Here is a 26538-nt window from a genome sequence, read left to right on the forward strand (position 1 = left end):
CTTAATAAATATATCAAACAACATTTGAACCTTAATTTATCTGTTCCAAAGAATGCATCATGTGGTTGGAGGAGCATTGTACATCAATTCAATGTCTTTAAGAAAGATTGACTTGGAACCTTTGTAATATAGATTAATCAGTATGGTATGTTCCTTGGCACTCAAATGGAAAAAATTGTGATTACCTCCCCTTTGTGCACATCTCCAATATTAATTTGAAAATTAGAGATGTTTGGAATAATAATGCCTAATTGTTGGAAGGAGTTGCAACGCCTTTGCCAGAACCAGTCTTCATATGTTTTAAAGTACCGCCTTCTCTAACCAGAACCCGGATGGGTCTGGAAGGAGAGCTCCAGCAAAGCTTATTCAACCAGAGATGGGTATTTGTGGCTGCTGAGAAGAAGGGTTCACTAGGATGAGGGGTAGAGCTGGAAGTGGCTGTGGCGTGTAACACTCTCACTATCAGAATGTCACGCTTCCGGTTGACCACTTTGATAGCAAGAAGTATTACGACGACTACATATATTTAATAATAAAATAGAAGCCTTTTACTCAAAATAGTATCACTGTTTTCTTTGGAAAACTGAAAAAATACTTTATCTTGCAAACTAACAAACATATACATATATACAACACTCCTTATACAAGTAGCTTATGAATTTAGTATACATACAAAACATACAATCCCTATCCTTCTTACAAGATACAATATTGATGGCGAGGAAAAAATAAATAATAACTGAACATCAACATTGAATAAGCTAAATGGTGCACGAATTGTAAATCACACTTTTCACAACTCGTACCACTAACCAGCAAGTGCACTGGGTCATCCAAGTAATACCTTACGTGAGTAAGGGTCGATCCCACGGAGATTGTTGGCTTGAAGAAAGCTATGGTTATTTTGTAATTCTTAGTCAGGAAATCAATGATAAGAGTGATTATATTTATGAAGAGTAAATAGCATAAATTAAATAATACTTGTTATGCAGTAATGGAAAACAGATTGAGAATTTGGAGATACTCTGTCTTTCGAATCTCTGCTTTCCTACTGTCTTCTTCTTCACACACGCAAGGCTCCTTCCATGGCAAGCTGTATGTTGGTGGATCACCGTTGTCAATGGCTACCATCCGTCCTCTCAGGGAAAATGGTCCAAATGCGCTATCATCGCACGGCTAATCATCTGTCGGTTCTCACTCATGTTGGAATAGGATCCATTGATCCTTTTGCGTCTGTCACTACGCCCAGGACTCGTGAGTTTGAAGCTCGTCACAGTCATCCCATCCCAGATCCTACTCAAAATACCACAGACAAGGTTTAGACTTTTCGGATCTCAGGAATGGCCGCCAATAATCCTAGCCTATACCACGGAGACTCTGATCATGAACCAAGAGGCTAAGAGATACACACTCAATCTAAGGTAGAACGGAAGTGATTGTCAGGCACGCGTTCATAGGTTGAGAATGGTGATGAGTGTCACGGATCATCACATTCATCACGGTTAAGTACAAGCGAGTATCTTAGAACAGAAACAAGCTTGATTGAATAGAAAACAAAAGTAATTGCATTAATTCATCGAGACACAGCAGAGCTCCTCACCCTCAACCATGGGGTTTAGAGACTCATGCCATCAGAAATATAATATGAAACGTGTAAAAATGTCATGAGAGATGCATAGTAAGTCTCTAAAAGTAGTATTTATATTAAACTAGTAGCTAGGGTTTACAGAAAATGAGTAAACTAAGATGGATAGAGCAGAAATCTACTTCTGGGGCCCACTTAGTGTGTGTTTGGGCTGAGCATTGAGCTTTACACGTGTAGAGGCTTCTCTTGGAGTTAAATACCAGGTTGCAGCTTGTTTGTGGCGTTTAACTCTGGTTTGTAACCTATTTCTGGCGCTTAACTTCAGAATAGGGCAGGAAGTTGGCGTTTAAATGCCAGTTTGCGTCATCAAAACTCGAGCAAAGTATGAACTATTATATATTTCTGGAAAGCGCTGGATGTCTACTTTCCAACGCAATTGAGAACGCGGCAATTGGGTTTCTGTAGCTCGAAAAAATCCATTTCTCGTGAAGCAGGGTCAGAATCCAACAGCATCTGCAGTCCTTTTTCAGCCTCTGAATCAGATTTTTGCTCAGATCCCTCAACTTCAGCCAGAAAATACCTGAAATAACAGAAAAATACACAAACTCATAGTAAAGTCCAGAAATGTGATTTTTTCATAAAAACTAATAAAACTATACTGAAAAGTAGCTAAATCCTACTAAAATTATATGAAAATACCCCCAAAAAGCGTATAAAATATCCACTCATCACAATACCAAACTTAAACTGTTGCTTGTCCTCAAGCAACTAGATAAATAAAATAGGATAGAAAGAAGGTCAAGAGGCAATAGCATCTCAGAGTTTTACATGAAGCTCAAATTCTCATTAGATGAGCGGGACTAGTAGCTTTTTGCTTCTGAACAGTTTTGGCATCTCCATTCATCCTTTGAAGTTCAGAATGATTGGCATCTATAGGAATTCAGAATTCAGATAGTGTTATTGATTCTCCTAGTTTAGTATGTTGATTCTTGAACACAACTACTTTATGAGTCTTGGCCGTGGCCTTAAGCACTTTGTTTTCCAGTATTACCACCAGATACATAAATGCCACAGACACATAACTGGGTGAACCTTTTCAGATTGTGACTCAGCTTTGCTAGAGTCCCCAATTAGAGGTGTCCAGGGTTCTTAAGCATACTCTTTTTGCTTTGGATCACGACTTTAACCGCTCAGTCTCAAGCTTTTCACTTGACACCTTCACGCCACAAGCACATGGTTAGGGACAGCTTGGTTTAGCCGCTTAGGCCGGGATTTTATTCCATTGGGCCCTCCTATCCATTAATGCTCAAAGCCTTGGATCCTTTTTATTACCCTTGCCTTTTGGTTTAAAGGGTTACTGGCTTTTTTTTTGCTGCTTTTTCTTGCTTCAAGAATCAATTTCATGATTTTTCAGATTATTAATAACATTTTTCTTTTTCATCATTCTTCAAGAGCCAACAGTTTTAACATTCATAAACATCAAATTCAAAAGACATATGCACTGTTCAAGCATTCATTCAGAGAACAAAAAGTATTGCCACCACATGTAAATAATTTGAATTTTTCTTATTAAAAACTCGAAAATAAAATTGCCTCCTTATTCTAAAAATCTGCTATTTTATTCATGTTTAATGATGATAAGAAAGATAAATTATAACTTATTTGGGGATAGAAAAATAAAAAATAAAGATACTAATTACTACTACTCATATAACTTCTAAGGTAGCTTTCTAATAGTAAAAGTTATCACAGAGTTAAGACTAAGATTAGGACTCAACAACCTTTATTTTGGGAGATGGATGCTCATTTAGTCTGTGGGGTGCTTGGCCCTTTAAGAGACAGCTTCTGGCGCTTCAGCTCCTGTAGCTCACGCCCTTGCTCCTCTTGTTCCCTCAGCAGTTTGCAGAGCATGCTATTTTGAACTTGCTGTTCTTCTTTTAGTTGATCCATAGCTTCTTGCAGCTTGGTGACAGAGGCCTCTAGGCGGGTCCAGTAGTCAATCTGAGGGATTTCTGGGAGGAACTCCTGTGCCCTCCTTTTGATGGAGTTATCTTGCACCTGTTGTCCTTCCATTGATTTTTTGGTGATTGGGTGCTCGACTGAGATATACTCATCCACTCCCATCTTTACCCCAGCATCCTTGCATAGCAGATATATTAAGCTTGGGTAAGCCAATTTGGCTTCTTTGGAGTTCTTGTTTGCAATTGTGTAGAGCTCACACGAAATCAGATCTTGAACCTCCACTTCATTTCCCTGCATAATACAATGGATCATTATTGCTCTTTTGAGGGTAACCTCAGACCGGTTACTGGTGGGCAATATGGAACGCCCAATGAAGTCCAGCCAGCCCCTAGCGACTGGTTTGAGATCTCCTCTCTTGAGTTAATTTGGGACACCCTTTGTGTTGGTTGTTCACTTGGTTCCAGGGATGCATATGTTCTTCAGAACTTGGTCCAAGCGCTTATCTGATCTCACCATTCTCTTACTAAAGGAATCCGGATCATCTTGTAGTTGTTGCAGCTTGAAGATCTCTCTTATTTTGTCAATGTGGAAGTAAATAGCTTTCCCTCTGACCATGGTTTGAAAGGTGTAAAAAGCGATTCCAGCCCTTCTCTGCCTATCTGTTTGCCACACATTTGCGTAGAATTCCTGAACCATGTTTCTTCCCACCTTTGTCTCAGGATTAGCTAGGATTTCCCAGCCCCTTTTTTGAATTTGATTTTGGATCTCCGGATATTCGTCTTCTTTCATATCGAATTTAACTTCCGGGATCACTGATCTTAGACCCATTATTCTGTAGTAATGGTCTGCATGTTCTTTTGTTAAGAACTTCTCTTGATTCCAAAGTGGTTTTGGAATATTCTCTCTCTTGCCTCTTGAAATGGTTTGTTTCCCTTTAGGGGCCATGATCTTAGTGAGTCTTAGCTCAGTGATCACGCAAAGCACACCAAACTTAGAGGTTTGCTTGTCCTCAAGCAAAAGAAAGGAAAGGAGAGGAATAGAAGGTGAGCCAAATTCGAATGGTGAATGAGAGGGGGAGGCCGAGTTTGAATGTATAAAGGAGGGGGTGGGTTTGAAAATTTTGAAAAAGATATGATAGAAGATATGATTTATAAAAAGATAATTAGGATATGCAAAAGATGAAATTTTAAATTTGAAAAGATAAGAGGGAGATTTGAAAGAGATAGATTTGATTTTGAAAAGATAATATGATAGTTTGAAAAAGATTTGAAAAGAATTTAAAAAGATAGATGAGTTTTGGAAAAGATTTGAAAAGAAGTTGAAGGAGAATGAAGAAAGATTTTATTATTATTTTTTTTAAAAGTGAAATTGAATTTGAAAGATGATGATTTGTAACATGTTTATGCAAGAAATTATGGATGAAATCATGAAAATTTGAAAAAAATAGATTTGGAAAACGAAATTTCCTCCCCTCCACAATCCTGGCGTTAAACGCCCAACTGCTGCATGTTTTGGGCGTTTAGCGCCCCTCTATAGCCTCTTTTGGGCGTTTAACGCCCAGCTGTTGCTTCTAGCTGGCGTTAAACGCCAGAATTCCTTTGTCACTAGGCGTTTTTCTGAACGCCCAGGATGCTGCAAGTTTGGCGTTAAACGCCCAGTATATGCTTCTTTTGGGCATTTAACGCCCAAATATACCTCTTACTGGCGTTTTCTAGCCAGTGAGCTCCTTTTCCCTGTTTTGTACTCTGAATCCTTCTGTAACTCTGTGAACTTATGCAATTGATTCTTTACCTTGAAGATTATTTATATTAAACTCGTATAATTATTATTTAAATAACAAATAAGCTTTGCTAATGGCTGGGTTGCCTCCCAGTAAGCGCTTCTTTATTGTCTTTAGCTGGACCTTGCTGAGCTTTTAATCTAGCCTCAGCTTTGAGCATTCTTACTCAACATTGCCTTCAAGATAATGCTTGATTCTCTGTCCATTAACAATGAACTTCTTATTAGAATCAATGTCTTGAAGCTCCACATAGCCATATGGTGACACACTTGTAATTACATATGGTCCCCTCCACCGAGATTTCAGTTTCCCGGGGAATAATCTGAGCCTAGAGTTAAACAGCAGAACTTTCTATCCTGGTTCAAAGACTCTAGATGACAGCTTTCTGTCATGCCACTTTTTTGCTTTCTCATTGTAGAGCTTAGCATTTTCGAAAGCAGTGAGTCTAAATTCCTCTAGCTCATTCAGCTGGAGCAATCTTTTTTCTCCAGCTAATTTGGCATCAAAGTTTAGGAATCTGGTTGCCCAGTAGGCCTTATGCTCCAGTTCCACGGGCAGATGACAGGCCTTACCATACACAAGTTGGTATGGAGAGGTCCCTATAGGAGTCTTGAATGCTGTTCTGTATGCCCACAGAGCATCATCCAAGCTTCTTGCCCAATCCTTTTTACGGGTACTTACAGTCTGTTCCAGGATTCTTTTTAGTTCTCTATTAGAGACTTCAGCTTGCCCATTTGTCTGTGGATGATATGGAGTTGCCACCTTGTGGCTAATTTCATATCGGACCATAGCAGAGTAAAGCTGTTTGTTGCAGAAGTGAGTGCCCTCATCACTGATTAGTGCTCTAGGGACACCAAACCTGCTGAAGATATATTTCTGGAGGAACTTCAGCACTGTCTTAGTATCATTGGTAGGTGTTGCAATAGCCTCTACCCATTTGGATACATAGTCGACTGCCACCAGAATATAAGTGTTTGAGTATGATGGTGGGAAAGGCCCCATGAAGTCAATACCCCATACGTCAAACAACTCAATCTCTAAGATCCCTTACTGAGGCATGGCGTAACTATGAGGCAGATTACCAGCTCTCTGGCAGCTGTCACAGTTACGCACAAACTCTCGGGAGTCTTTATAGAGAGTGGGCCAGTAGAAGCCACATTGGAGGACTTTTGTGGCTGTTCGCTCACCTCCGAAATGTCCTCCATATTGTGATCCATGGCAATGCCATAGGATCTTCTGTGCTTCTTCTCTAGGCACACATCTGTGGATTATTCCGTCTGCACATCTCTTAAAGAGATATGGTTCATCCCATAGGTAGTACTTTGCATCAGTAATTAATTTTTTTGTTTGTTGCCTGCTGTACTCTTTGGGTATGAATCTTGCAGCTTTATAGTTTGCAATGTCTGTAAACCATGGTGTTTCCTGAATGGAAAACAGTTGCTCGTCCGGAAAGGTTTCAGAGATCTCAATAGAGGGAAAGGACGTCCCTTCTACTGGCTCTATCCGGGACAGATGATCAGCCATTTGGTTCTCTATCCCTTTTCTGTCTCTTATTTCTATATCAAACTCTTGCAGAAGCAACACCCATCTTATGAGCCTGGGTTTTGAATCCTGCTTTGTGAGTAGATATTTAAGAGCAGCATGGTCAGTGTACACAATCACTTTTGATCCTATTAAGTATGATCTAAACTTGTCAATGGCATAAACCACTGCAAGCAATTCTTTTTCTATGGTTGTGTAATTTTTCTGGGCATCATTTAAAACACGGCTAGCATAATAAATGACATGCAGAAGCTTGTTATGCCTCTGTCCCAGTACTGCACCAATGACATGGTCACTGGCATTACACATTAGTTCAAATGGTAATGTCCAGTCTGGTGCAGAAATAACTAGTGCTGTGACCAGCTTAGCTTTTAGAGTTTCAAACGCCTGCAGACACTCTGTGTCAAACACAAATGGCATGTCAGCAGCTAGCAGATTGCTCAAAGGTTTTGCAATTTTTGAAAAATCCTTTATAAACCTCCTATAGAATCCTGCATGCCTCAGAAAGCTTCTGATTGCCTTAACATTAGCAGGTGGTGGTAATTTTTCAATTACTTCCACTTTAGCTTGATCCACCTCTATTCCCTTGTTTGAAATTTTATGCCCAAGGACAATTCCTTTAGTCACCATAAAGTGACATTTTTTCCAGTTTAAAACTAGGTTAGTCTCTTGGCATCTTTTCAAAACAAGTGCTAAATGGTCAAGGCAGGAGCTGAATGAATCTCCAAATACTGAAAAGTCATCCATGAAGACTTCCAAAAATTTCTCTACCATATCAGAGAAGATAGAGAGCATGCACCTCTGAAAGGTTGCAGGTGCATTGCACAGACCAAAAGACATCCTTCTATAGGCAAACACTCCAGAAGGACATGTGAATGCTGTTTTCTCTTGGTCCTGAGGATCTACTGCAATTTGGTTATAACCTGAATAGCCATCCAAAAAGCAATAGTATTCATGACCTGCTAGTCTTTCTAGCATCTGGTCTATGAATGGTAAAGGAAAGTGATCCTTCCTGGTGGCTGTATTAAGCCTTCTGTAATCAATACACATACGCCACCCTGTAACTGTTCTTGTAGGAATCAGTTCATTTTTTTCATTATGAACCACTGTCATGCCTCCCTTCTTGGGGACAACTTGGACAGGGCTCACCCAGGGGCTATCAGAAATGGGATAAATAATCCCAGCCTCCAGTAACTTGGTGACCTCTTTCTGCACCACCTCCTTCATGGCTGGATTTAGCCGCTGGTGCACGAAATTGTGATCATCAACAATGGCGCCAAAGGACTTCGAGCTCTCAAACGTGAATCACACTTTGTCACAATTTTGCACAACTAACCAGCAAGTGCACTGGGTCATCCAAGTAATACCTTACGTGAGTAAGGGTCGATCCCACGGAGACTGTCGGCTTGAAGCAAGCTATAATCATCTTGTAAATCTCAGTCAGGCAGATTCAAATGGTTATGGAGGATTGATAATTAAAGATAAATAAAACATAAAATAAGATAAAGATAGAGATACTTATGTAATTCATTGGTAGGAATTTCAGATAAGCGTATGAAGATGCTTTGTTCCTCTTGAACCTCTGCTTTCCTATTGACTTCTTCCAATCATTCATACTCCTTTCCATGGCAAGCTTTATGTTGGGCATCACCGTTGTCAATGGCTACTTACCGTCCTCTCAGTGAAAATATTCTACGCACGCTGTCACCGCATGGCTAATCATCTGTCGGTTCTCGATCATGTTGGAATAGGATCCATTGATCCTTTTGCATCTGTCACACGCCCAACAATCGCGAGTTTGAAGCTCGTCATAGTCATCCCTTCCCAGATCCTACTCAGAATACCACAGACAAGGTTTAGACATTCCGGATCTCAGGAATGGCCGCCAATAATTCTAGCCTATACCACGAAGGCTCTAATCTTAGATTAGAAACCCAAGAGATACACATTCAAGCTTGTTTGCATGTAGAACGGAAGTGGTTGTCAGTCACGCGTTCATAGGTGAGAATGGTGATGAGTGTCACATAATCATCACATTCATCATGTTCTTAGGTGCGAATCAATATCTTGGAGAAGAAATAGACTTGAGTTGAATAGAAAAACAATAGTACTTGTATTAATTCATGAAGAACAGCAGAGCTCCACACCTTAATCTATGGTGTGTAGAAACTCCACCGTTGAAAATACATAAGAACAAAAGGTCTAGGCATGGCCAAATGGCCAGCCTCCCAAAGAGGGTTCAATCATCAAAACATGATTCCAAGATGATCAAAAGATGAAAATACAATAGCAAAATGTCCTATTTATAGAAAACTAGTAGCCTAGGGTTACAGAAATAGGTAATTAATGCAGAAATCTTCTTCCGGGCCCACTTGGTGTGTGCTTGGGCTGAGCATTGAAGCTTCCATGTGTAGAGACTTTTCTTGGAGTTAAACGCCAGCTTTTGTGCCAGTTTGGGCGTTTAACTCCAGCTTTTGTGCCAGTTCTGGCGTTTTGACGCCAGAATTCTTAAGCTGACTTGGAACGCCTGTTTGGGCCATCAAATCTCGAGCAAAGTATGGACTATTATATATTTATGGAAAGCCCAGGATGTGTACTTTTCAACACAATTAAGAGCGCACCAATTGGGTTTTTGTAGCTCCAGAAAATCCACTTCGAGTGCAGGGAGGTCAGAATCCAACAGCATCTATAGTCCTTTTTCAGCCTCTGAATCTGATTTTTGCTCAGGTCCCTCAATTTCAGCCAGAAAATACCTAAAATCACAGAAAAATACACAAACTCATAGTAAAGTCCAGAAATGTGATTTTTATTTAAAAACTAATAAAAACATAATAAAAACTAACTAAAATATACTAAAAACATACTAAAAACAATGCCAAAAAGCGTATAAATTATCTGCTCATCACAACACCAAACTTAAATTGTTGCTTGTCCCCAAGCAACTGAAAATCAAATAGGATAAAAAGAAGAGAATTTACAATAAATTCCAAAAACATCTATGAAGATCAGTATTAATTAGATGATCGGGGATTTTAGATTTTTGCTTCTGAACAGTTTTGGCATCTCACTTTATCCTTTGAAGTTCAGAATGATTGGCTTCTATAGGAACTCAGAATCCAGATAGTGTTATTGATTCTCCTAGTTAAGTATGTTGATTATTGAACACAGCTACTTTATGAGTCTTGGCCGTGACCCAAAGCATTTTGTTTTCCAGTATTACCACCGGATACATAAATGCCATAGACACATAACTGGGTGAACCTTTTCAGATTGTGACTCAGCTTTGCTAGAGTCCCTAATTAGAGGTGTCCAGAGCTCTTAAGCACACTCTTTTTTCTTTTGGACCATGACTTTAACCGCTCCGTCTCAAGTTTTCACTTGACACCTTCACGCCACAAGCACATGGTTAGGGACAACTTGGTTCAGCCGCTTAGGCCAGGATTTTATTCCTGTGGGCCCTCCTATCGACTGATGCTCAAAGCCTTGGATCCTTTTTTTTTATTTTACCCTTGCCTTTTGGTTTAAAGGGCTATTGGCTTTTTTTGCTTACTTTTTCTTTTTTCTTTCTCTTTTTTTTTCCGCATATATATATTTTTTTCTGCAAGCTTTTCACTGATTTTTCTTGCTTCAAGAATCAATTTTATGATTTTTCAGATTATCAAATAACATTTCTCCTTTTCCCATCATTCTTTCAAGAGCCAACAATTTTAATATTCATGAACAACAAATTCAAAAATATGCACTGTTCACGCATTCATTCAGAAAGACAAAAGTATTGCCACCACATCAAAGTAACTAAACTGTTTTAAAATTCGAAATCATGCACTTCTTTTTCTTTTTCAATTAAAAATATTTTTCATTTAAGAAAGGTGATGGATTCATTTTCATTGCTTTAAGGCATAGACACTTAGACACTAGTGATCATGTAATAAAGACACAAACATAAATAAACATAAAGCATAAAAATTCGAAAAATAGAAAATAAAGAACAAGGAGATTAAAGAACGGGTCCACCTTAGTGATGGCGGCTTGTTCTTCCTCTTGAAGATCTAATGGAGTGCTTGAGCTCCTCAATGTCTCTTCCTTGCCTTTGTTGCTCCTCTCTTATGACTCTTTGGTCTTCTCTAATTTCATGGAGGAGGATGGAATGCTCTTGGTGCTCCACCCTTAGTTGTCCCATATTGGAACTTAATTCTCCTAGGGATTTCATGATGAATTTCCTCATGCTCTTGGTGAGGTTCTCTTATTTGGGCTCCCTTGTTTGCATTGAGCTCCTTCCACACAGATGTCTATGAGGACTTGGTCCAACCTTTGATCAAAGTTGACTTTTCTAGTGAAAGGATGAGGGTCTCCTTGCATTATTTGCCACAACTTCATAGAAGTGGTTTTGATGGACCTTTGAGATAAATCTCTCCATCTCCCATGACTTGGAGGTGGATGCTTTTGTCTTTCCTTTCCTCTTTCTAGAGGTTTCTACGGCCTTTGGTGCCATTAATGGTTATGGAAAAACAAAAAGCAACGCTTTTACCACACCAAACTTAGAAGGTTTGCTCGTCCTCGAGCAAAAGAAGAAAGAAGATAGTAGAAGAAGAAGAAATAGAGGAGATGGAGGGGGCTTAGTGTTTCGGCCAAGGGGGAGAAGTAGTGTGTATGTTGTGTGAAAATGAAGTAGTGAAAATGGGTTTATATAGGAGTGGAGAGGGGGCATGGTTCGGCCATTATGGGTGGGTTTGGGTGGGATTTGATAGGTGAGGGTTTTTTTGGGGAAGAGGTATTGAGGTGATTGGTGAATGGGTGAAGAAGAGAGAGATAGGTGGGGTAGGTGGGGATCCTGTGGGGTCCACAGATCCTCAGGTGTCAAGGATATCTCATCCGTGCACCAAGTGGCGTGCAAAAATGCCCCTTTCTGCCAATCCTGGCGTTCAACGGCAGGTTACTGCCCATTTCTGGCATTTAACGCCAGCTTCTTGCCCATTCCTGGCGTTAAACGCCAGTTTGGTGCCCATTTCTGGCGTTAAGCGCCCAGAATGGTGCCAAACTGGGCGTTTAATGCCCATTCTGCTACCCTTACTGGCGTTTAAACGCCAGTAAGTTTCTCCTCCAAGGTGTTCTATTTTTAATACTGTTTTTCCTTCTGTTTTTGCTTTTTCAATTTTTTTGTGACTTCACATGATCATCAACCTACAAAAAATATAAAATAACAAAAGAAAATAAAAATTTAACATAGATAATTAAAGATTGGGTTGCCTCCCAACAAGCGCTTCTTTAATGTCAATAGCTTGACAGTGGGCTCTCATGGAGCCTCACAGATGTTCAGATCAATGTTGGAACCTCCCAACACCAAACTTAGAGTTTGAATGTGGGGGTTCAATACCAAACTTAAAGTTTGGTTGTGGCCTCCCAACACCAAACTTAGAGTTTGACAGTGGGGGCTCTGTTTGACTCTGTATTGAGAGAAGCTCTTCATGCTTCCTCTCCATGGTTACAGAGGGATATCCTTGAGCTTTAAACACAAGGGAGTCTTCATTCACTTGAATGATCAATTCTCCTCTGTCAACATCAATCACAGCTTTTGCTGTGGCTAGGAAGGGTCTGCCAAGGATAATGGATTCATCCACACACTTCCCAGTCTCTAGGATTATGAAATCAGCAGGGATGTAGTGGTCTTCAACCTTTACCAAGGCATCCTTTACAAGTCCATAAGCCTGTTTCTTTGAATTTTCTGCCATCTCCAGTGAGATTCTTGCAGCTTGTACCTCAATGATCCTTAGCTTCTCCATTACAGAGAGAGGCATGAGGTTTATGCTTGACCCTAGGTCACATAGAGCTTTCTCAAAGGTCATGGTGCCTATGGCACAAGGTATTGAGAACTTTCCAGGATCTTGTCTCTTCAGAGGTAATCTCTGCCTAGTCAAGTCATCTAGTTCTTTAGTGAGCAATGGAGGTTCATTCTCCCAAGTCTCATTACCAAATAACTTGGCGTTTAGCTTCATGATTACTCCAAGGTACTTAGCAACTTGCTCTTCAGTAACATCTTCATCCTCTTCAGAGGAAGACTACTCATCAGAGCTCATGAATGGCAAAAGTAAATTTAATGGAATCTCTATGGTCTCAGTGTGAGCCTCAGATTCCCATGGTTCCTCATTAGGGAACTCCTTGGAGGCCAGTGGACGTCCATTGAGGTCTTCTTCAGTGGAAATCATTGCCTCTTTTTCCTCTCCAGGTTTGGCCATGTGAGACGTGTTTATGGCCTTACACTCTCTCTTTGTATTCTCTTCTGTATTGCTTGGAAGAGTATTAGGAGGGAGTTCAGTAATTTTCTTACTCAGCTGACCCACTTGTGCCTCCAAATTTATAATGGAGGACCTTGTTTCAGTCATGAAACTTTGAGTGGTTTTAATTAGATCAGAGACTATAGTTGCTAAGTCAGAATGGCTCTGCTTAGAATCCTCTGTCTGTTGCTGAGAAGATGATGGAAAAGGCTTGCTATTGCTAACTGTTTCTTCCATCATTATTGTTATTGAAACCTTGTTGAGGTCTCTATTGATCCTTCCATGAGAGATTTGGATGATTTCTCCATGAAGGATTTTAGGTGTTTCCATAGGGTTCTCCCATGTAATTCACCTCTTCCATTGCAGGGTTCTCAGGGTCATAAGCTTCTTCTTCAGAGGAAGCTTCCTTAGTACTGACTGATGCAGCTTGTATTCCAGACAGACTCTGAGAAATCATATTGACTTGCTTAGTCAATATTTTGTTCTGAGCCAATATGGCATTCAGAGTATCAATCTCAAGAACTCCTTTCTTCTGACTTGTCCCATTATTCACAGGGTTCCTTTCAGAAGTGTACATGAATTGGTTATTTGCAACCATTTTAATGTGTTCCTGAGCTTCTGCAGGCGTCTTCTTTAGATGTAGAGATCCTCCAGTAGAGCTATCCAATGACATCTTGGATAGTTTAGACAGACCATCATAGAATATACCTATGATGCTCCATTCTGAAAGCATGTCAGAAGGGCACCTTTTGATCAATTACTTGTATCTTTCCCAAGCTTCATAGAGGGATTCTCCTTCCTTTTGTCTGAAGGTTTGGGCTTCCACTCTAAGCTTACTCAATTTTTGAGGTGGAAAGAACTTTGCTAAGAAGGCATTGACTAGCTTTTTCCAAGAGTTCAGGCTTTCTTTGGGTTGTGAATCCAACCATGTTCTAGCTCTGTCTCTTATAGCAAAAGGGAAGAGCATAAGTCTGTAGACCTCAGGATCAACCCCATTGGTCTTGACAGTGTCACAGATTTGCAAGAATTCAGCTAAGAACTGATGAGGATCTTCCAATGGAAGTCCATGAAATTGCAATTTTGTTGCATTAGAGAAACTAATTGAGGCTTAAGCTCAAAGTTGTTTGCTCCAATGGCAGGGATTGAGATGCTTCTCCCATAGAAGTCGGGAGCAGGTGCAGTAAAGTCACCAAGCACCTTCCTTGCATTGTTGGCATTGTTGTTTTCGGCTGCCATTGCTTCTTCTTCTTTGAAAAGCTCTGTTAGGCCCTCTACAGAGATTTGTGCTTTAGCTTCTCTTAGCTTTCTCTTCAAGGTCCTTTCAGGTTCAGGATCAGCTTCAACAAGAATGTCTTTGTCCTTACTCCTGCTCATATGAAAGAGAGAAGAAGAAAGTATGGAATCCTCTATGTCACAGTATAGAGATTCCTTGAGGTGTCAGAGGAAAAGAAGAATAGAAGGAGGAGGTAGAGAGAGGAGAATTCGAACTTATCAAGAGGGATAGAGTTCGAATTGCACCTTGAGGAGGAGTGTTAGTCCCTTAAATAGAAGGATGTGAGAAGAGGGGAAGAATTTTCGAAAATTAAATTAAAATTTTTTTTGAGATAATAAAAAAAATTTGAAAATTTGATTGATGATTTTCAAAAACTAAGATTGGGAAAGAAATTAAGTGATTTTTGAAAAAGATTTTGAAATTAGAAATAAAAAAGATATGATTGAAACTTAATTTTGAAAAAGATGTGATTGAAAATATATGATTGAAAAGGTATGTGGTGCATGAAATTGTGATCCCAGGCAACGGCGCCAAAAACTCTGTGCGCACGTCTTAATAAATCGTTTTTCATTCACAACTTCGATACAACTAACCAGCAAGTGCACTGGGTCGTCCAAGTAATAAACCTTACGTGAGTAAGGGTCCATCCCACGGAGATTGTTGGTATGAAGCAAGCTATGGTCATCTTGTAGATCTCAGTCTGGCGGATATCAAATGGTTATGGAGTTTTCGAAAATAATAATAAATAAACAGAGAATAAAAATAGAAATACTTATGTATCTCATTGGTGAGAATTTCAGATAAAGGTATAAAGATGCTTTCGTCCCTCTGAACTTCTGCTTTCTTGCTGTCTTCATCCAATCAGTCCTACTCCTTTCCATGGCTGGCTTTATGTAAGGACATCACCATTGTCAATGGCTACTTTTCATCCTCTGTGAAAATGGTCCGATGCGCTGTCACTGCATGGCTAATCATCTGGAGGCATCACCGTGGTTAATGGCTGCATCCTATCCTCTTGTGAAAATGGTCCAAATGCTCTGTCACAGCACGGCTAATCATCTGAGGTTCTCGATCATACTGGAATAGGATTCACCCTCCTTTTGCGTCTGTCACTACGCCCAGCACTCGTGAGTTTGAAGTTCGTCACAGTCATTCAATCCCAGAATCCTACTCGGAATACCACAGACAAGGTTTAGACTTTCCAGATTCTCATGAATGCCGCCATCAATCTAGCTTATACCACGAAGATTCTGATTAAGAGATCCAAGAGATAATCATCCAATCTAAGGTGGAACGGAAGTGGTTGTCAAGCACGCGTTCATGGGGGAATGATGATGATTGTCACGTTCATCACATTCATGTTAAAGTGCGAATGAATATCTTAGAAGCGGAATAGGTTGAATTGAATAGAAAAATAGTAGTACTTTGTATTAATTCATGAGGAACAGCAGAGCTCCACACCTTAATCTATGGAGTGTAGAAACTCTACCGTTAAAATTACATAAGTGAAAGGTTCAGGCATGGCCGAATGGCCAGCCCCCAAACGTGATCAATATGATCTAAAGATGAACTAAAAATCATAAGATGTCTAATACAATAGTAAAAAGTCCTATTTATACTAAACTAGTTACTAGGGTTTACAGAGATAAGTAATTGATGCATAAATCTACTTCCGGGGCCCACTTGGTGTGTGCTTGGGCTGAGCTTGAATGTTACACGTGCAGAGGCTCTTTCTGGAGTTGAACGCCAGGTTGTAACGTGTTTTTGGCATTCAACTCTGGTTTGTGACGTGTTTCTGGCATTTAACTCCAGACAGCAGCGTAGAACTGGTGTTCAATGCCCTTTTACATCGTCTAAACTCGGCCAAAGTATGAACTATTATATATTTCTGGAAATCCATGGATGTCTACTTTCCAACGCAATTGGAAGCGCGCCATTTTGAGTTCTATAGCTCCAGAAAATCCACTTTGAGTGCAGGGAGGTCAGAATCCAACAGCATCAGCAGTCCTTCTTCAACCTCTGAATCTGATTTTTGCTCAAGTCCCTCAATTTCAGCCAGAAAATACCTGAAATCACAGAAAAACACACAAACTCATAGTAAAGTCCAGAAATGTGAATTTAACATAAAAACTAATGAAAACATCCCTAAAAGTAACTAGATCCTACTAAAAACATACTAAAAACAATGCCAAAAAGCGTATAAATTATCCGCTCATCACAACACCAAACTTAAATTGTTGCTTGTCCCCAAGCAACTGAAAATCAAATAGGATAAAAAGAAGAGAATATACTATAAATTCCAAACTATCAATGAAACATAGCTCCAATCAGATGAGCGGGACTTGTAGCTTTTTGCCTCTTGAATAGTTTTGGCATCTCACTTTATCCATTGATGTTCAGAATGATTGGCATCTATAGGAACTTAGAGTTCAGATAGTGTTATTGATTCTCCTAGTTCAGTATGTTGATTCTTGAACACAGCTACTTTATGAGTCTTGGCCGTGGCCCTAAGCACTTTGTTTTCCAGTATTACCACCGGATACATAAATACCACAGACACATAATTGGGTGAACCTTTTCAGATTGTGACTCAGCTTTGCTAAAGTCCCCAATTAGAGGTGTCCAGGGTTCTTAAGCACACTCTTTTTTTTGCTTTGGACTTTGACTTTAACTGCTTAGTCTCAAGTTTTCACTTGACACCTTCACGCCACAAGCACATGGTTAGGGACAGCTTGGTTTAGCTACTTAGGCCAGGATTTTATTCCTTTAGGCCCTCCTATCCACTGATGCTCAAAGCCTTGGGATCCTTTTTATTACCCTTGCCTTTTGGTTTTAAGGGTTACTGGCTTTTTGCTCTTGCCTCTTGGTTTTAAGAGCTTTTGGCTTTTTCTGCTTGCTTTTTCTCTCTTTTTTTTTTCTATTTTTTTTGCCATTTTTTTCTGCAAGCTTTGTTTTTTTTGCTGATTTTTCTTACTTCAAGAATAAATTTTATGATTTTTCAGATTATCAAATAACATGTCTCCTTGTCATCATTCTTTCAAGAGCCAACATATTTAACATTCTTAAACAACAACTTCAAAAGACATATGCACTGTTCAAGCATTCATTCAGAAAACAAAAAGTATTGTCACCACATCAATATAATTGAACTAATTTTAAGGATAAATTTGAAACTCATGTACTTCTTGTTCTTTTGAATTAAAACATTTTTCATTTAAGAGAGGTGATGGATTCATAGGACATTCATAACTTTAAGACATAGTTACTAAATACTAATGATCATGTAATAAGACACAAACATGGATAAGCATTTAACATAAAGAAAATGAAAAACAGATAATTTAAGAACAAGGAATGAGTCCACCTTAGTGATGGTGGCGTTTCCTTCTTGAAGAACCAATGATGTCCTTGAGCTCTTCTATGTCTCTTCCTTGTCTTTGTTGCTCCTCCCTCATTGCTTTTTGATCTTCTCTAATTTCATGAAGGATGATGGAGTGCTCTTGATGTTCCACCCTTAATTGTCCCATGTTGGAACTTAATTCTCCTAGGGAGGTGTTGATTTGCTCCCAATAGTTTTGTGGAGGAAAATGCATTTGAGGCATCTCCGGGATCTCATGGTGCTAAGCTTCATGCGTCTCTTGAGCTCCATAAATGGGCTCTCTTGTTTGCTCCATCCTTTTCTTAGTGATGGGCTTCTCTTCCTCAATGGGAATGTCTCCTTCTATGTCAATCCTAGCCAAATTGCATAGATGGCAAATGAGGTGAGGAAAAGCTAACCTTGCCATAGTGGAGGACTTGTCAGCCACCTTGTAGAGTTCTTGAGGTATAATCTCATGAACCTCCACCTCTTCTCCAATCATGATGCTATGGATCATGATGGCCCGGTCTATAGTAACTTCAGACCGGTTGCTAGTGGAAATGATTGAGCGTTGAATGAATTCCAACCATCCTCTAGCTACAGGCTTAAGGTCCAGTCTTCTCAGTTGAACCGGTTTGCCTTTTGAGTTAATCTTCCATTGAGCTCCTTCCACACATATGTCCATGAGGACTTGGTCCAACCTTTGATCAAAGTTGACTCTCCTTGTGTAGGGGCGTGCGTTCTCTTCCATCATTGGCAAGTTGAACGCCAACCTTACATTTTCCGGACTAAAATCTAAGTAATTCCCCCGAACCATGGTGAGATAATTCTTTGGGTTCGGGTTCTTACTTTGATCATGGTTCCTTGTGATCCATGCATTAGCATAGAACTCTTGAACCATTAGAATTCCGACTTGTTGGATGGGGTTTGTTAGAACTTCCCAACCTTTTCTATGGATCTCATGTCGGATCTCCGGATACTCATTTCTCTTGAGTTTGAAAGGGACCTCGGGGATCACCTTCTTCTTGGCCACAACATCATAGAAGTGGTCTTGATGAGCTTTGGAGATGAATCTTTCCATCTTCCATGACTCGGAGATGGAAGCTTTTGTCTTCCCTTTCCCTTTTCTAGAGGATTCTCCGATCTTGGGTGCCATCAATGGTAATGGAAAAACAAAAATCTTATGCTTTTACCACACAAAACTTAGAATATTGCTCACCCTCGAGCAAGAGAAGAAAGAATAGATGAAGAAGAAGAAGAAAATATGGAGGAGAAGAGGGAGAGGTGTATTCGGCCAAGAAGGGGAAGAAAGGGTTGTGTTGTATGAAAATGAAGAAGAATGGATGGCTTTATATAGGGAAGGGAGGGGGGTTAAGGTTCGGCCATATGGGTGGGTTTGGGTGGGAGATTGATTTTGAATGTTGAAGGTAGGTGGAGTTTATGAGGTAGGTTTATGGGGAAGAGTGGATGGATGTGAGTGGTGAAGTAGTGATAGGGAAGAGAGATTGAGGTGATTGGTGAAGAGTTTTGGGGAAGAGTGTTTATTGGAAAGAGAGGATGAACATTGAGAAGAGGGAAGAGAGTGAGTGGTGGTAGGTGGGGATCCTGTGGGGTCCACCGATGCTGAGTTGATCCTGTGGGATCCACAGATCCTGAGGTGTTAAGGATTTGCATCCCTGCACCCATTAGGCATGTAAAATGCCTTTGCATGCAATTCTGGCGTTTAGACGCCGAATTGATGAACGCCCAGATGCAGCATATTTCTGGCGTTGAACGCCAGCCAGATGCTTGTTTCTGGCATTCAGCGCCAACTCTTCTTCACTGTGCATTTCTGGCGTCTGAACGCCAGGATGCTGCTTGTTTCTGGCGTTCAACGCCAGAAACATGCTCTGTTCTGGCGTTGAATGCCAGACAGATGCTCCTTACTGGCGTTTAAACACCAGTGAGATCCTCTTCAGGGTGTGATTTTTCTTCTGCTGTTTTTGATTCCGTTTTCAATTTTTATATTTATTTTGTGACTCCACATGATCATGAACCTAATAAAACATGAAAAATAATGAAAATAAAAATTAGATAAATAAAAATTAGGTTGCCTCGCAACAAGCGCTTCTTTAATGTCAATAGCTTGACAGTGGGCTCTCATGGAGCCTCACAGATGTTCAGAGCATTGTTGAGACTCCCCAACACCAAACTTAGAGTTTGGATATGGGAGTTCAACACCAAACTTAGAGTTTGAGTGTGGGGGATCTGGTTGATTCTGTTTTGAGAGAAGCTTATTGTGCCTCTTTTCCATGTTTACAGAAGGATGACCTTGAGTTTTAAACACAAGGGAGTCCTCATTCAATTGAAGGACTAGTTCGCCTCTGTCAACATCAATCACAGCTCTTGCTGTGGCTAGAAAGGGTCTTCCAAGGATGATGGATTCATCCTCATCCTTCCCAGTATCTAGGACTATGAAATCAGCAGGGATGTAAAGGCCTTCAACCTTTACTAACACGTCCTCTACTTGTCCATAAGCCTGTTTTCTTGAATTGTCTGCCATCTCTAGTGAGATTTTAGTAGCTTGCACCCCAAAGATTCCCAGTTTCTTTATTACAGAGAGGGGCATGAGGTTTATTCCTGACCCCAGGTCACATAGAGCCTTCTCAAAGGTCATGGTGCCTATGGTACAAGGTATCAGGAACTTTCCAGGATCCTGTTTCTTCTGAGGCAATCTCAGTTGATCCAATGCATTCAGTTCATTGGTGAACAGGGGAGGTTCATCTCCCCAAGTCTCATTACCAAATAAATTGGCATTCAGCTTCATGATTGCACCAAGGAACTTGGCAACTTGTTCTTCAGTGACATCCTCATTCTCTTCAGAAGAAGAATACTCATCAGAGCTTATGAAGGGCATAAGGAGGTTCAATGGAAGCTCTATGGTCTCTAGATGAGTCTCAGATTCCTTTGGTTCCTCAGAGGGAAACTCCTTATTGATCACTGGACGTCCCAGGAGGTCTTCCTCCTTGGGATTCACGTCCTCCCCTTCCTCTTTGGATTCGGCCATGATAGTTATATCAATGGCTTTGCACTCTCTCTTTGGATTTTCTTCTATATTGCTTGGGAGAGTACTAGGAGGGATTTCAGTGATCCTTTTACTCAGCTGGCCCACTTGTGCCTTCAAATTTCTAATGGAGGACCTTGTTTCATTCATGAAACTTACAGTGGCCTTAGATAGATCAGAGACTAAGTTTGCTAAATTAGAGGTATTTTGTTCAGAGTTCTCTGTCTGTTGCTGAGTGGATGATGGAAAAGGTTTGCTATTGCTAAACCTGTTTCTTCCACTATTATTAAAGCCTTGTTGAGGCTTTTGTTGATCCTTCCATGAGAGATTTGGGTGATTTCTCCATGAGGGGTTATAGGTGTTTCCATAAGGTTCACCCATATAATTCACCTCTGCTATTGCAGGGTTCTCAGGATCATAAGCTTCTTCTTCAGAAGATACCTTTTGAGTACTGTTGGATGCAGCTTGCATTCCATTTAGACTCTGAGAAATCATATTGACTTGCTGATTCAATATTTTATTCTGGGCCAATATGGCATTCAGAGTATTAATTTCAAGAACTCCCTTCTTCTGAGGCGTCCCATTACTCACAGGATTCCTCTCAGAAGTGTACATGAACTGGTTATTAGCAACCATGTCAATGAGTTCTTGAGCTTCTGCAGGCATTTTCTTTAGGTGAATGGATCTACCTGCAGAAGTATCCAATGACATCTTAGCTAATTCAGACAGACCATCATAGAATATATCCAGGATGGTCCATTCTGAAAGCATATCAGAAGGACACTTTTTGGTCAGTTCCTTGTATCTCTCCCAAGCTTCATAGAGGGATTCACCTTCTTTCTGTCTGAAGGTTTGAACATCCACTCTAAGCTTACTCAGCTTTTGAGGAGGAAAGAACTTGGCTAAGAAAGCCTTGACCAGCTTATCCCAAGAGTTCAGGCTATCCTTAGGTTGAGAGTCCAACCATATTCTAGCTCTGTCTCTTACAGAAAAAGGGAAAAGCATGAGCCTGTAGACTTCAGGATCTACTCCATTAGTCTTAACAGTATCACAGATCTGCAAAAATTCAGTTAAGAACTGAAAAGGATCTTCAGATGGAAGTCCATGGAACTTGCAGTTCTGCTGCATCAGAGAAACTAATTGAGGTTTCAGCTCAAAATTGTTTGCTCCAATGGTGGGGATGGAGATGCTTCTTCCATGTAAATTAGAATTAGGTGCAGTAAAGTCACCAAGCATCCTCCTTGAATTATTATTATTTTTGGCTGCCATCTCCTCTTCCTGTTCGAAAATGTCTAAAAGGTGCTTGCTGGATTGTTGTAATTTAGCTTCTTTTAGTTTCCTCTTCAGAGTCCTTTCAGGTTCTGGATCTGCTTCAACAAGAATATTCTTGTCCTTGCTCCTGCTCATATGAAAAAGGAGGGAACAGAAAAATAATAATAGGGATCCTTTTTACCACAGTATAGAGGTCCCTATGTGAGTAGAAGAAAAGAAGAAGAGAAAATCTGAACTCAGAGAGAGAGATGGGGTTCGGATTTTTGGTGAGTGAGGGAGAGATGTTAGTAGATGAATAAATAAATAGAAGGAGATGAGAGAGAAGGATTTTCGAAAATTATTTTTGAAAAGGGGTTAGTGATTTTCGAAAATTAGGAGAAGAAAGAAATTAAAATTAAAATTTGAAACAATTAGTTAATTAAAAAGAATTTTTTTTGAAAAAAAGGGAGATATTTTCAAAAATTAGAGAGAGAGAGAGTTAGTTAGGTAGTTTTGAAAAAGATAAGAAACAAACAAAAAGTTAGTTAGTTAGTTGAAACAAATTTGAAAATTAATTTTGAAAAGATAAGAAGATAAGAAGTTAGAAAAGATATTTTAAAATCAAATTTTTGAAAAAGATATGATTTTGAAAAAGATAAGATAAAAAGATATTTTTGAAAAGATATGATTGAAATTAGTTTTGAAAAATATTTGATTTTTAAAATCACAATTAATGACTTGATTCACAAGAAATCACAAGATATGATTCTAGAACTTAAAGTTTGAATCTTTCTTAACAAGTAAGTAACAAACTTGAAATTTTTGAATCAAAACATTAATTGTTGATGATATTTTCGAAAATTATGAGATAGAATGAAGAAAAAGATTTTTGAAAAATATTTTTATAATTTTCAAAAATAAATAAGAAAAATGAAAAAGATTTGATTTTTGAAAAAGATTTTAAAAAAGATAAGATTTTTAAATTGAAAATTTGATTTGACTCATAAAAACAACTAGATTTTAAATTTTTTTTGAAAAGTCAAATCTAATTTTCGAAATTTTAAGAGAGAAAAAGGGGAAGATATTTTTTTGATTTTTGAATTTTTAATGAAGAAAGAGAAAAACATGAAAAAGACTCAATGCATGAGAATTTTTAGATCAAAACAATGAATGCATGCAAGAATGCTATGAATGTCAAGATGAACACCAAGAACACTTTGAAGATCATGATCAACATCAAGAACATATTTTTGAAAAATTTTCAATGCAAAGAAAACATGCAAGACACCAAACTTAGAAATCTTTAATGCTTAGGCACTAAGAATTCAAGAATGCATATGAAAAACACCATACAACACAAAACAAGATAATATGAAGATCAATCAAGAAGGTTTTGTCAAGAACAACTTGAAGATCATGAAGAACACTATGAATGCATGATTTTTTTTTCGAAAAATGCAAGATGAACATGCAATTGACACCAAACTTAAAATCTGATTCAAGACTCAAACAAGAAACACAAAATATTTTTTTGATTTTTATGATTTTCTAAATTTTTTTGTATTTTTTGAAAATTAATTTGAAAAAGGAAAATAAGGATTCCAAAATTTTTAATATGAATTTCAGGAATCTTGTACTCTTAGTCTAAAGCTCCAATCTGAGGGTTAGACATGGCTTAATAGCCAGTCAAGCTTTAGCATGTAAATCTTTTGGATCTGAAACAGCAGCAGGTGGATTAGTAACAACTAGCTTGCTCTTGATAATGATGGGTTGGAAGCCCCAGTCCAAATGAATTTAGACATGGCTTTACAGCCAGTCAGGCTTCAACATGCTTCATGAAACACTAGAATTCATTCTTAAAAATTCTGAAGAAGATAATAAAACTTTTTAAAAAGAATTTTTTTATTTTTTTATTTTTTTTCGAAAACAAAGGAAAAATTTTTGAAAATTTTTTTGAAAATATATTTTTTTTTTGAAAACAAAATAAGAAGAAAATTACCTAATCTGAGCAACAAGATGAACCGTCAGTTGTCCAAACTCGAACAATCCCCGACAACGGCGCCAAAAACTTGGTGCACAAAATTGTGATCTCAGGCAACGGCGCCAAAAACTCTGTGCGCACGTCTTAATAAATCATTTTTCATTCACAACTTCGATACAACTAACCAGCAAGTGCACTGGGTCGTCCAAGTAATAAACCTTACGTGAGTAAGGGTCGATCCCACGGAGATTGTTGGTATGAAGCAAGCTATGGTCATCTTGTAGATCTCAGTCAGGCGGATATCAAATGGTTATGGAGTTTTCGAAAATAATAATAAATAAACAGAGAATAAAGATAGAAATACTTATGTATATCATTGGTGAGAATTTTAGATAAAGGTATAGAGATGCTTTCGTCCCTCTGAACTTCTGCTTTCCTGCTGTCTTCATCCAATCAGTCCTACTCCTTTCCATGGTTGGCTTTATGTAAGGACATCACCATTGTCAATGGCTACTTTTCATCCTCTCTGTGAAAATGGTCCGATGCGCTGTCACTGCATGGCTAATCATCTGGAGGCATCACCGTGGTTAATGGCTGCATCCTATCCTCTTGTGAAAATGGTCCAAATGCTCTGTCACAGCACAGCTAATCATATGAGGTTCTCGATCATACTGGAATAGGATTCACCCTCCTTTTGCGTCTGTCACTACGCCCAGCACTCGCGAGTTTGAAGTTCGTCACAGTCATTCAATCCCAGAATCCTACTCGGAATACCACAGACAAGGTTTAGACTTTCCAGATTCTCATGAATGCCGCCATCAATCTAGCTTATACCACGAAGATTCTGATTAAGAGATCCAAGAGATAATCATCCAATCTAAGGTGGAACGGAAGTGGTTGTCAGGCACGCGTTCGTGGGGGAATGATGATGATTGTCACGTTCATCACATTCATGTTGAAGTGCGAATGAATATCTTAGAAGCGGAATAGGTTGAATTGAATAGAAAAATAGTAGTACTTTGTATTAATTCATGAGGAATAGCAGAGCTCCACACCTTAATCTATGGAGTGTAGAAACTCTACCGTTAAAATTACATAAGTGAAAGGTTCAGGCATGGCCGAATGGCCAGCCCCCAAACGTGATCAATATGATCTAAAGATAAACTAAAAATCATAAGATGTCTAATACAATAGTAAAAAGTCCTATTTATACTAAACTAGTTACTAGGGTTTACAAAGATAAGTAATTGATGCATAAATCCACTTCTGGGGCCCACTTGGTATGTGTTTGGGCTGAGCTTGAATGTTACACGTGCAGAGGCTCTTTCTGGAGTTGAACGCCAGGTTGTAACGTGTTTCTGGCATTCAACTCTGGTTTGTGACGTGTTTCTGGCATTTAACTCCAGACAGCAGCATAGAACTGGCGTTCCATGCCCTTTTACATCATCTAAACTCGACCAAAGTATAAACTATTATATATTGCTGGAAAGCCCAGGATGTCTACTTTCCAACGCAATTGAGAGCGTGCCAATTGGGCTTCTGTAGCTCTAGAAAATCCACTTTGAGTGCAGGGAGGTCAGAATCCAACAGCATCAGCAGTCCTTCTTCAACCTCTAAATCTGATTTTTGCTCAAGTCCCTCAATTTCAGCCAGAAAATACCTGAAATCACAGAAAAACACACAAACTCATAGTATAGTCTAGAAATGTGAATTTAACATAAAAACTAATAAAAACATCCCTAAAAGTAACTAGATCCTACTAAAAACATACTAAAAATAATGCCAAAAAGCGTATAAATTATCCACTCATCAGTATGATTGAGAATCAAATAGAAAAAGGAAAGTTTGAAAATTAAAGTTGATTAATTGACTAACAAGAAATTAGAAGATATGATTCTAGAATTAAAACTTTTGATCCTTTCTTACTAGGCAAGTAATAACTTGAAAATTTTGAATTAAATCACTAATTGTGGCAAGGATTTTCGAAAATTGTAATAATAAAAAAATTGAAAAGAAATTGATTTTGAAAAGATATGATTGAAAAGATATAATTTGAAAAAAAATTCATTTTGAAAAATTATGAATATTTGAAAAAGATTTGAATTAAAAACAAAATCTTCCCTCTAGTGTCTTCCTGGCGTTAAACGGCCAGAATGGTATCCATTCTGGCGTTTAACGCCCAAAATCCTACCTTTTTGGGCGTTTAACGCCCAGCCAGGTACCCTGGCTGGCGTTTAAACGCCAGTTTTTCTTCTTCACTGGGTGTTTTGAACGCCCAGCTTTTTCTGTGTAATTCCTCTGCTGAATGTTCTGAATCTTATATTCTCTATGTTATTGACTTGAAAAGACACAATTAAAATTTTTTTTTGAATTTTTAAATGATGAGAAACAATAATAAAAAGAATGCAACTAAGATCAAATAAACAATGCATGCAAGACACCAAACTTAGAAGTTTGTATACTAAGGACTATAACAATTTGAAAATGCATA

The 26538-nt window shown here is 38.9% G+C and overlaps 1 non-coding gene across 1 annotated transcript; it reads left to right on the forward strand.

Annotated features, from left to right (window-relative positions):
- The first annotated feature begins 21580 nt into the window (after nucleotides 1–21580).
- LOC112773482 (small nucleolar RNA R71) lies at nucleotides 21581–21688 on the forward strand. The gene has a single exon (XR_003188029.1). It is a non-coding gene; the product is annotated as a small nucleolar RNA R71 (small nucleolar RNA).
- Nucleotides 21689–26538: the final 4850 nt, after the last annotated feature.

The sequence above is a fragment of the Arachis hypogaea genome, chromosome 18 (genome assembly GCF_003086295.3).
Source record: "Arachis hypogaea cultivar Tifrunner chromosome 18, arahy.Tifrunner.gnm2.J5K5, whole genome shotgun sequence".
Lineage (NCBI taxonomy): Eukaryota > Viridiplantae > Streptophyta > Magnoliopsida > Fabales > Fabaceae > Arachis > Arachis hypogaea.